The sequence below is a fragment of the Berghia stephanieae genome, chromosome 9 (genome assembly GCF_034508935.2).
Source record: "Berghia stephanieae isolate SIO BIC M18660-M18661 chromosome 9, UCSD_Bste_1.3, whole genome shotgun sequence".
Classification (NCBI taxonomy): Eukaryota; Metazoa; Mollusca; class Gastropoda; order Nudibranchia; family Aeolidiidae; genus Berghia; species Berghia stephanieae.
Genome location: NC_088368.1, coordinates 4103884 through 4117276, shown reverse-complemented (window position 1 = coordinate 4117276; position 13393 = coordinate 4103884).

The window sequence follows — 13393 nt, the reverse complement described above, 5'->3', positions numbered from 1 at the left end:
CTGAATCCAATTACTGTTGAATGTACAGAGGGGCTTGCATCATCAAAACCTCGACTCCACCTGGAATCGATACCAAACATTTTAGTTTTGAAGTCGGTACTTTCCACAATTTAGTACCTCGCCCATCCAAGTGTTTTAAAGAAGCTAGTTAATGGATGGGTAGGTTGTGGGAGGGTGGGGGGAGGGGGGTCGGCACCGTACAACTTCACTCTTACGAATCTCATTTGTTACATGTCGTCTATAAACGGTATTATATCGATCGGGTAGAATCAAATGCCTAAAAAATGACTTAACGTAAAAGTGACTAAAAATGTAAGATTTTAGTCTCTGTTACTTTCGAAGACTATACCCATTGTCATCAATACACGCGACGTCCCAGGTTTGAAAGGTTTTTTTTCCTACTTTGACACAGTTAGAGACAAATGGGGTCCCGATAGCTCAGTTGGTAGAGCACTCGCTTCACATACAAAGGATCGATTCCGTGTGTAGTTGAGATTGTTTTTCCTGAACCCCAATCTGTCCACCCAGCAGTGATGGTGTAGCTATGTCTGTTACATCTAGCGTCCTTTACAAAGGGTAGTAGGCGATATTACTATTGTCCATTTCACGCAGTATAAACAGGGATAAACTCTGGCTCCATGGGCCTAATAGATCCAAGGTACTACTTTTTTTTAGAGAGAAATCGATAGCAAAATAAAATGTTTTCATCCTTAAGAGAAAATGTGTCTTCAGGCTCTAGAATACATTTCAATGGACGACTGGTGTGTAAAGTCTCTTTGGATAAATAAAGTAGTCCCTCAGAGACATGGAGTCTATGGAGCCGGGAATTATTCCGGTTTCTATACCATTAAACAGACAGTATAAATTGTCTGCTACCCTCTGTATGGAACGATACTCTACCGCAAAAGAGATTTTGCCAGAGCTAACACACCCAGCCATCCAATCACTGCCGGATGGGCAGGAGTATGAATGAAGCAAGTGCTCCACCAACTGAGCTATCGGGACCCCCACCCCAGCCCCTCTTTAAACATGATTTGTTTTTTTTGTTTTTTTTTTTCCCTAAATACAAGAAATTAATTAAATTTGATAATGCAGAGGACTGTGTGATGATCTTCAAGGTTGATTTGTTGACCTTTCTCCCTCCAACAACTGCATTTCTAAGGTCAAGGTCAAGTGTGTATCTTGAGTGTTGATTTGTGTTGGTTTGTTTTTGTTTTGTTTTGTTTTGTGTGCGTAAGGCGCATTACTAAAAACAATTCCCCTCTTTCCGTTTCTTATATATTTGAGTTCATTACGAATTACTGGTCTAGATTGTTTAAACAATTCAAAAAGCCGTGTTATATTTTCTCTCTTTATTTCCATTCTGAACTTTAGTAAATTAAAGGGATGGGTAGAATTGAGGCGTACATATATGCAGGTCTGACATCAGAACCCAATTACGGGCTTAGTCTAACATTGTTGTAAAGGAGAAAAAAAGTGTGTCATTTATTTAGATTTCCATTACAACAATGAGCCCATTCTGAATTGGATTATCAGACCTGAAAGTAAATACATCTCGGATAGGATCAACGTGTATTTATTTGAAGGTCTACGAAGTCTTCTTACTTGCCATTAAAAAAAGTCCTAGCCATCCACTACAAAAAAATAAATTGTTTTGATGAATCTCAAGAGCAACAAAAGACCAACAAAGACGCACCATGAATAATTTTGTTCAGAAAACCCGTCGACACAAAGCATGTGATGATCCTATATTTAAAACAAAGATTCATCTTCCAATGCTATGATGGGTAAGATAGAGATCTCATTTTTAAAAAGCTGTGATTGTATTACTATTGTGGCTATTTTTGGTTTTGTGGTATAACACTCCCCTTTGGATCAAACGGTCCTGGGTTCGAGTCCCGGTCTGAGCGGCGTATATTTGACTTCCAAACAACGTAATAAGAGAGAAAGGAATATAATGCTACCTCGGCAGGGGATCGAACTTTAGACTTTCTGATCTCCAGTCAGACACGCTAGAAACATCAAACAATTTCATACAAGAGAAAAAGTCATCCTAACTCGACTGGGGATAGAACCCAAGAACTCCTGATCACCCGTGAGACACGCAAAATAGCAAAAACTCCAAACAACTTCGAACACGTAAAAAAAGTCATCATAGGTCGACACGGGATTGAACCTTAAAACTGCTGATCAACGATCATACACGCTAAATAAAGACCATCAACCAACTTCATGGAAGTGTAAAACATTATCATAGCTCGATCTGGGATTGAACCTTAAACCTTCTGATCAACGATCATACACGCTAAAGACCATCAACCAACTTCATGGAAGTGCTCGACCAGGTATTGGGCCGTTAACCTCGTGATCGTAGGTCAAACACGATCAAAAACCACCAAACAACTCCATACACAGGTCAGACACGATCAAAAACAACCAAACAACTGCATACACAGGTCAGACACGATCAAAAACCACCATACAACTCCATACACCATACACAGGTCAGACACGATCAAAAACCACCATACAACTCCATACAAGAGAAGAAGAAGAAAAAAATCATCCTCGCTCGACATGGAATCGAACCTCAGACTTCCTGATCGCCGGTCAGAAATGCAAAAAGACCTCCAAAAATCGTCTCGTCTCCGCATGTATTGTCTGTCAACGATGGGAGCGATCTATAGATAGAATGAAGTTGACGTCAATTGAGTCTTTGTTATTGTTTTTGCCATCCGCGTTTATGAGTAATTCTCACTGAACTGTATTAACCAGTCTTTAAAAGTTCATGGTTACTCATAGTTTTGTGTGTTGGTCCGTTATACTTCCGGATGGCAATGTTGTGAACTTCTAAGGCAAATGCATACCATCTATATTCATGTTTTCGTCCAACCGAGTCACCAATCACGTGATTTGTTGCTGTTCAACGATTGGATATTTCTTAACAAATGTAAACACGATGCTTTGTTTATGAAAGTTGTAAACATACACATGTGTCAAACTGAACAAAATGACCAATCGTGGTGTTAGATATTTCAAAATCTGTGAACACTTATCACTATGTAGTTCGCTTTGAACACATATTCCAATGTGACCAATGACCTCGAGCCCTTAAAAAGGTAATATAGATCATCCCCGTTGTCACCGTTCCCTAGCGTCCAAATTTAATTGGTCCTTCTGCAGCGCCATCCTATTATACGATCAAACACTTATCAAAACGCTTCGCATATTTTACTTCGTCCCTTATCAAATTCACTTTTAATTGATTTCACTCTCATTTTCTTCTGAGCTATTTTCTTCTAATAAATTTGCCTATAGATATTATGCAGATGACGTCACTCAGGCCTTTGTTATTGTTTTTGCCATCCGCGTTTGTGAGTTGTTCTCACTAAACTGTATTGACCAGACTATAAAAGTTCATGGTTACACAGAGTTTGTGTGTTGGTTCGCGCTTGGCCAAGGAGTTCACAACATTGCCATCCGGAAGTATAACGGACCCACACACAAAACTCTGTGTAACCATGAACGTTTATAGTCTGGTAAATTCAGTTTAGTGAGAACAACTCACAAACGCGGATGGCAAAAAACAATAACAAAGGCATGTGTGACGTCATCTTCATTCTATCTATATAATATCTTTTTTTTTTATATTGTGGTGCATTTATATAGTGCAATGTCAACTGAACGTGCTCAATAGGGAATGAGATTAGCGGAAGAGTAGCGTCCCTTGATTGGACGTCACCGGTGGAAAAGTTATTTGTAAACAAACCAACTACAAGCCAAGCGCTCCAAATGCAAAAATTATTATTCATATTTCTGTACAAAATGCATAACGTTGATTATGATATGCATTTTTGTACAGAAATATGAATAATGTATTTTTTATTTGGAGCACTTGGCTTGTAGTTGGTTTGTTTACAAATAACTTCTCCACCGGTGACGTCCAATCAAGGGACGCTACTCTTCCGCTAATCTCATTCCCTATGCGTTTTACAAGGGCTCAACTAAGCTAATAAAAGCTGGACACTTTATGCCAAAGCTTCAAAGAGCTTAACATTGATTATCAGTTTAAATATTACATACTGCAGATTCGGACAGATGAATATAAACTCACATTCATCCAATCCCACACATGCACACACACACACACACGCGCGCGCGCGCGCGCGCACGCATACACATATATCCATATATAGATAGTATGCGCTTGGCTATAAAACTCTCAACATTGCCATCCGGAAGTATAACGGACCAACACACAAAGCTGTGTGTAACCATGAACGTTTATAGTCTGGTTAATACAGTTTAGTGAGCATTACTCATAAACATGGATGGAAAAAAAAACAAAAAACAAAGGCCTGAGTGACGTCATCTTCTATCTAAACACTGTACATACATATAGATAGTATGCGCTTGGCTAAGAAGCTCATAACATTGCCATCCGGAAGTATAACGGACCAACACACAAAACTGTGTGTATCCATGAACGTTTATAGTCGGGTTAATACAGTTTAGTGAGCATTACTCATAAACGCGGATGGCAAAAAACAATAACAAAGACTGAGTGACGTCATCTTCGAACTATCTATAGATAGTATGCAGATGACGTCACTCAGGCCTTTGTTATTGTTTTTGTCATCCGCGTTTGTGAGTTGTTCTCACTACACTGTATTAACCAGACTATAAAAGTTCATGGTTACACAGAGTTTGTGTGTTGGTCCGTTATACTTCCGGATGGCAATGTTGTGAACTCCTCGGCCAAGCGCATTCTATCTATAGATAATGTGAGCTTGGCTAAGAAATTCACGACATTGCCATCCGGAATTATAACGGACCAACACACAAAACTATGTGTAACCTCGAACTTTTATAGATAGTATGCGCTTGGCTCAGAAGCTCACAACATTGCCATCCTGAAGTATAACGGACCAACACATAAAACTGTGTATTATCTTAGACCTTTATAGATAGAACGAAGAGACGTCAATCAGGTCTTTGTTATTGTTTTTTTGCCATCCACGTCTATGAGTACATCTCACTAAACTGTATTATCCAGACTATTCAAGTTCATGGTTACACAGAGTTTTGTGTGTTGGTCCTTTATACTTCCGGACGGCAATGTTATGAACTTCTTAGCCAAGCGCATACTATCTATAGTCTGGTTAATACAGCTCATAAACGCGGATGGCATAAAACAATAACAAAGACATGAGTGACGTCAATTTTGAGTTGTTGCTGTCCAATGATTGGATATTTCTTAATAAATGTAAACATGCTGGTTTGTTTATAAAAATGGTCAACATACCCATGGATCAATCGAAACAAAATGACCTATTATGATGTTGGCTATTTTGAGAACAGTATTTACTCTTCACCATGTGAGTCGCTCTCAAGCACATTTGACCTATGACCTCGAGCCCTTTTTCAACCAGGAAAGGAAATAGATAGTTGACGTCACTCAGGTCTTTGTTATTGTTTTTTTTTTTTCCATCCATGTTTATGAGTAATTCTCACTAAACTGAATTACAGGACTATAAACGTTTAAGGTTGCACACAGTTTTGTGTGTTGGTCCGTTATACTTCCGGATGGCAATGATGTGAGCTTCTTAGCCAAGCGCATACTATCTATAGATAGTGTGCGCTTGGCTTAGAAACTCACAGCATTGCCGTCCGGAAGTATATATAGATAGGGTGCGCTTGGCTAAGAAACTCGCAACATTGTATAATGTACCAACAGAAAAAAACTACGTGAACTCATTAACGTTTATAGTCTGGTTAATACAGTTTTGTGAGAATTACTCGTAAACATGGATGGCAAAAAAAAAAAATAACAAAGACCCGAGTGACATCAACTTCATTCTATCTATAGATTCGGACAGATTAGATTATATTATTAAGTATTATTACATTTATTTCAAACCTACAGAGGGAAATAAAGAAGAGACTGTTCCTGGCAACGGTAGAGTCGTACTTCTATATGGAGCAGCGACATGGACTCTTACTGAAGCCCTGAGAAGCAACTGGACGGCTGCTACACCCGTATGCAGCGGATGGCCCTCAATGTAAGCTGGAAAGAGCACATATCAAATGAAGAGCTCTACAGTGACCTTCCCCCCAGTGACCTCGAAGATACAAAAGAGAAGACTGAAACTTGCGGGGCACTGCTGGAGACACAAGGAGGAGATTGCAAGCAGTCTTGTGCTATGGGAACCACCTGAGCGAACCAGAAGCAGAGGCAGGCAGAATAAAAATTACATTGACTGTCTGCTAGATGGCACAGGAATGGACAACACCCGGGAGCTGCGTACGCTTATGGAGGACATGACATAATGGCGAAGACTTGTGGCTCCTGTTGGGCGCCCCAAGGGGCGGCCTAAGTAAGTAAGTAAATATTTCTTTTGATAAAATATCAAGTCCTATAATAAGGGAAATAACTGCAAAAAAGCCTGATAATACTCAAACTGCTCCAAATCGGTTGATGAAAAGTCACCGCACCCCGAAAGACAAATTAAGAAATTAAGGAGCAGGCACCGTTGTAAGATAAAGAACTGAACAAGTGTGTATGAAAGGTACCAGACAAAGCAAGAACCAAAAATACAAGAAAAAAAAATACCATCCCAAAAAATCAGTCGCCCTTGACTGGGGATCGAACCTCAGACCTTCTGATTACCGGTCAGACGTGTTACCATTACACGTGTAACTGACGGCATCACTGCGTGTTGTGTTTTGGCGTGAACGTGCTAATTTCGAGCAATGTTAGAAAACCACCCCTCCCCCCCCCCCGAACACACACACACACACACACACACACACACACACACACAAAATCAACACCCCAAGCCCAAAACTTCACAAACCATTTTACTAATTATAAACTTTAAATAAAATTTTAGAATGAAAAGAAAAAGAATATGGAGTGTTTGTTCAGAGTTAACTCCCTTATAAAAGGGAGAGAAGTCGAGAAGTATCTTTTGGCGACGTTTTGAGATTTCCCTTGGTCTGTCTTGGCGGTTCAAGTGGCTCCTGTTTCTTTGACTTTCGTGCTCGTTTAGCTTGGATTGCATGCCGAGGTAACGGTGGAGACAAAAAATCAAATTGACAGGGGATAGGGCTGTTGGAAGTCTCGAGAACAAAGTAGATACATTACTCGGGGGGGAAAGTTTAAAGGAAGTTTTGAATGTTATTGTAACGAAAGGGGCAGTGTTGGTTTACTTTTGATGCAATCCGAGGCGACAGAATGGGGCGTTTTCTTTGTGTATATAGATACAATAAATCACGGAATCCGTTTAAATGGGCCATCCGGATATTATCAAGATTTGGATATACGCAAGGTGATTTTGCCTTGATTTTTTTTTTTTTGTGGTTTTGTGGTATGACAATCGCCTTCAGTTTGAGTCCCGCTCTAAGCAGCGCATAGTTGAGTCTTTGAAAAAGACTCTTGACATATATTTGCTCAGATGCAAAATGAGTACCCGACCGTTAATATCGTTGTCTATGCCAGAAAAGAATTGTAATATCGTCAAACAGGCGTACTGCACGTTAAGAGTTGCTATTGGCTTGGGACCTCTTGTAAAGCGGATGTTGCTCTGTATAAATGCTTAAGTTCTTTTCTATTATTCTTGTAGAGTTCTAAAGCAGGGCAAGGCCTCCACATTGAGGTTACCGTCACTCTCGTCTGTCCTTTGACTTTTTCTATGATGTTTCATAGTAAACTGGGAACATTCAATATTATTTTTTATCGACACTGGTGATGATGACGACGATGATGATGATGATGATGATGATGATGATGATGATGATGATGATGATGATGATGATGATGATGATGTGTGTGTGTGTCATCTTTGATCATTATGTTATAATATATTTTTTATTTTCCCTCTAGATAATTCTGTCATTTCGAACCTCGATTCTCACACGTATTCGTGAAGTCCAGGTTTCAGAGTTTATGCCAAGATGAAGGTTATTTAAATCGATCGATATTTGAAGGACGAGTTTTCTGGCCAAAATTTTAAATACGGTTTATTTCCAGAATACGGCACATTTGTCTGAGTTCCCGATTATCCGGTTCACGTTAAAACTCAAACATCTGTGAAAAGTGGATTCAAGAACGCCGGTGGTGACGACAGACTTTTTGCCAAAATTTCGACAAAACAAATTATTCACATTTTGGCCAGAAAGTTTTATTTCAAATATCTATCAAGATGACACCCCCCTCTATAGATAGTATGCGCTTGGCTAAGAAGCTCATAACATTGCCATCCGGAAGTAAAACGGACCAACACACACAAAATATGTGTATCCATGAACGTTTATAGTCGGGTTAATACAGTTCGGTGAGCATTACTCATAAACGCGGATGGCAAAAAAAAAAACAATAACAAAGACCTGAGTGACGTCATCTTCGAACTATCTATATTCATGTTTTTGTCCAACCGAGTCTTAAATCGCGTGATTTGTTGGTGTCCAACGATTGGATATTTCTGAACAAATGTAAACACGCTGCTTTGTTTATAGATAGTATGCAGGTGACGTCACTCAGGCCTTTGTTATTGTTTTTGCCATCCGCGTTTGTGAGTTATTCTCACTAAACTGTATTAACCAGACTATAAAAGTTCATGGTTACACAGAGTTTGTGTGTTGGTCCGTTATACTTCCGGATGGCAATGTTGTGAACTCCTTGGCCAAGCGCATTCTATCTATAAAAGCTGTAAACATACCCATGTGTCAAGACCAATCGTGATGGTAGATAATTTAAAATCTGTGAACACTTTTCACTATGTAGGTCACTTTGAGCACATTTTACAATGTAACCAATGACCTTGAGCACATGGAAAGTTATTATAATAGATCATGCCCATTAAGAGGAGAGCACATACTGCCTATCCTCGTTTGGGGGCCCAATGGTTTGTACGAGTGAACAAAACTCACAAAATCACACAGATTTCATCAAAACAACAAGCCACAACACTGAGACACCAATTTGGTAGATAAAATCCATTCACTCAATAGCAGAACCATGCTTCACTGTTTTATTTATTCTCCCATCAGGCCATATCTGAGAAGCAAATTTCCATTTCATACACTACCAGCTGCCTGTCAGGCGTCTTTTTTTTTTTGTACTAACACTAACAATATTCGTCACTGTCTGTAGCCAGGTATTCGTTTTTACTCATGAGTCGCGTGGGGTAATGTGTCCAAAAGTGCCTTAACCAAAGTCACTACTGTGGAACCTGAGTGTTCGTTCCAAAAAGTGTGTCATCCAACCGCCACTGAACACGCTAAATATTGCTTGAGTTTTCTGACAAGACAAAACACAATACCGCTTAAACCCAAGCCAGCCAATGGGAGCGATCTTTATTCATGTTTTCGTCCAACCAGGTCATCAATCACATGACTTGTTTCTGCCCAACGATTGGATATTTCTAAACAAATGTAAACACGCTGCTTTGTTTACAAATGTTATAAACATACACATGTGTCAAGCTGAATCAAATGACAAATCGTGATGTAAGACATTTAAAAAGCTGTGAACACTTTTCACACAGTGGGTCATTTTGAGCACATTTTGCAATGTGACCAATGACCTCGAGCACATGAAAGGGAATATAGATCATGCCCATTCTTCACCGTCTTAGGTTTGAGAATATTTGACCGTTTAGGAATGGGGGGGGGGGGGCGTTATCTTGGTGGTCCTTCAGAGCGATGAGATCCATGGAGCTGGAGATTATCCCGGTTTCTCTCGCAATAATCTTCAACAGTCGTAACGTCACTTCCTCCCTATTAACGCATGGTAACTTAGCAACACTGGCTCTACACTATCGGAATAATGGCGGACGCCCGTATGAAATATTTCTCCGGTGAGCATAAAAGCGTATTCAGAGGGGAAAAAAACCCCATAAATTTGATCATGTTTTGACTTTTACACATTCTGATCACAAGGCATATGAAAAGTTCTAGCCAGCATGAAGAATAAAAAATAATGATTCTCTTTGTTTAGAACCAAAATGGCCGCCGTTGCCGGGCGGCGTGACATCAGACTACTGAATCCTATTGATGGCTACCCGATAATATATCACAGTACTTTCAGCCAGATCTAAGAGATTCGGCTATTCAATCACTGCTGGGTGGAAAAGAGGATTAGAAAAAAAGTTTGACATCAACCCCTGCGTATGAACCGAGTGCTTTACCAACTGAGCTATCGAGACACCCAGGGGTCATCGTAAAAGTTTTCTGGCCAAAATATTCTAAAAGTGTTTATTCAGAGTTTGGCAAAAATCCGTTCTATGTTACCTGTTTTAATCTTCTTTAATTGAAGTATCAACTTTCCTTCCTTCTTTCTCTGTCTTGCCGTGGGGTACCCTGAAAAAAAAAAACATATTTAAAAATTTGGCCAGAAAACTCGCTCTTTAAATATATAGACCAAATAAAATAACTCTCATCTTGCTAAAAACTCTCAAACCTGGGACTTCGATTAAGCATCCGTGAAGTCCCAGGTTTGAGATTTTTTTTAGGAAGATGGGTATCATTTTAATCGATTTAATCGGTCGATATTTGAAGGATGAGTTTTCTGGCCAAAATTTTTAATTCGCGTTTTTTTTCCAGTAAGTGTAAACGGCAGTTTGGCGTCGGTGGCCGAGCAGCGTGGTGTATCGTCTTCTCACAAAGTCACGTGATGTTGAGTTGGCGAAGTTATTGGAGTATTGTTGACAATGATTGGAGTAGAATGTACATCTTTGGGTCAGGTTCGCTCGGCTCGGTCTTTGGACAAGATGACACTCTATAATAATATGTTGTACACTATCCCCACTCAACTCAAATGTGAATGAGTACTTCCGTCTTTGGACAAGATGACACTCCATAATAATATGGTGTACACTATATCCCCACTCGACTCAAATGTGAATGAGTACTTCGTGGCTACGTACGGAGGTAGTGATGAACGTTGTAAAATGGTATTTTGTAAGAAATGGGAGACTGTGCTGATTTTTACAGCTCATAGTCTATTTTTGAGCTTTTATATTTTTTGGTTTTTGTTCTTTTGTTTTTTTTTAATATTATTTTGTTTGTTTAATTGTTTTTTGGGTTTGTTTATTTTTTTGGGGTTTTTTGGGTTTTTTTTTTTGGGGGGGGGGGGGGGTGGAAGTGGGGGGGGGGGAGTGATTGTGTGTTTGCTTTAGTTTTTTTCGATTTTGATGTTGTTGTTGTTGTTGTTGTTGTTGTTGTTGTTGTTGTTGTTGGTGGTGGTGGTGGTGTTTTTGCTTGTTTTTAAAAAAATGATGTCTAATTCAGTAGTTTTATTTATTATTATTTTTAACAAATTTTTTAATTTATTTATTTATTTTGGTTTGTTTCCTCCACCCCCCCCCACCCCCCCCCCGCACCCCCCACCCCCCCACCCCCCCCCCCCACCCCCACCCCCCACCCCCCCACCACCCACCCCCATTCCTTATTGAGAACATAGCCTTTATTACTTAGTTTTCAGTAGTCTCAATAGCTCAGTTGGTAGAGCACTCGCTTCACACGCAAAACGGATCAAGATCGATCCCGGGTGCAGTCCAGATTTTGTTTTGACCCCACTATCCATCCAGCTGTGATTGGGTAGCTGGATCTGTTATATCTGGCGACCGAAAGTATTTGGTGACTGGCTATTCATCTGTCCCGTTTTTGATAGAGGCAAAGAAGAAATGGCTGATTGAACATCACATCATCAATGGATGCTGTCCTCTTGGCTAAGAAACTCACAACATTGCCATCCTGAAATATAGATAGTATTCGTTTGGCGAAGAAACTCACAACATTGCCATCCGGAAGTATAACATACCAACACAGAAAACCATAAACCATAAACGTTTATAGTCTGGATAATACAGTTTAGTGAGAATTATTCATAAACATGGATGGCACAAAACAATAACAAAGACCTGAGTGACGTCATCTTCATTCCATCTATAGGACAGATATCACTATTTCCCTGACTAGTATTTCAAACTAAAAGGACAGGAATGTTCTAAAATGTACATTTATATTCAAAAGGACAAACAAGCATCTTGAAATTGTTCATATAATAATACCCAAGTGTTTGTTCATTTACTTAGTTAAACCAGGACTGAATCTTCACTTTAAAGTCAATGACACATAAATATGGAAGTACATAATGTTAACGATATCCTCAAATTTTGATGATGGTTGGGTTGTGACAACGCTTACTGTAGGAATGTCAGATCCACTTTGGGGAAAATACTAAAAATGAATAAAACAATTAATTTTTTTTTTTTTTTAATGTGAGCTTTCATATAGCGGAATACCTACTAAACGTGTTCAAAACGCTTTACAGAGGATCCTGACAAACAGCAACACGTATCATGTAAAACGAGACATGACGCCTGTCAGACTATAACACTTTTTTTCCCACAGAGACAACGTTGTTAACGGCCAGGTACTCATTTTACACCTGAATACGGTGAGAGAATGTTAGTAAGGAGCCTTTTCCAAGGACTCAACTAACTATGCGCCGAGCGAGATTCGAAACCAGGATCTTCCGATCGGAAAGTGAGTGTCATTCCACTAGGCCACATAGCCGCACAATAAATATGAATATGGACGTCAATAGAAATCGTTGTGTTTGTTATGAAGGTATTGAGTAATCATGTCAAAATTTGATTTATTTAGAGGATATTGTCAGGAAAAAAAATGTCAATTTGTCAAGATCTCTTTAAAAGATGCTAACGTCTCACATGGATTTTTTTAATGCTAACTTTTTTTTTTTATAATTTGGCATTAAAATTTCCAAACTGGCAACCGTGTAACAATGTTGTATTGAGGTCGAGTGCCAGGGAGACAGCAGACATGCGTATTTAAAAACGGAAAAGGATAGGTAAAAGTCAAGACTGCCATCTACTACCTGTGTCGGCATCCTTTGATGAGCAGGCGGCATCCTTTGATAGGCGGCGGTTTTCCTTTGATCTCCACAGGTAACGATCAAACGACACGGGTATCACAAGTCGTCATTTGCATTGATCACAAAGGACGAGAAGGGGATTCCCCGCCATTGCTATCACCCTTGTGGTATTTATTGATGCTAGTAAACTTTAACGAATATAACAGCTTCAACAAAGAAAGAAAAAAGAACAAGATACCAAACAAGGAACGTTTCGAGCTGAAAACCCTTCTTCAGCCAACAACAACAAAAAAATGAAAAGATTTTTAAAATTTGCCGTATTTTAAAACCCGATTAAAAAAAACAAAAAAAACAGGGTTTTGAGCCCGAAACGTCCCGTGTTTGGTATTTGGTTCTTTTTTTTTTTAAGCTGTTATATTGATTTCATTTAATATTTCTTTTCCAGTCCACAGGTTCTTGCAGCTTGTTATCACTGTGACATCTATGGAGGCT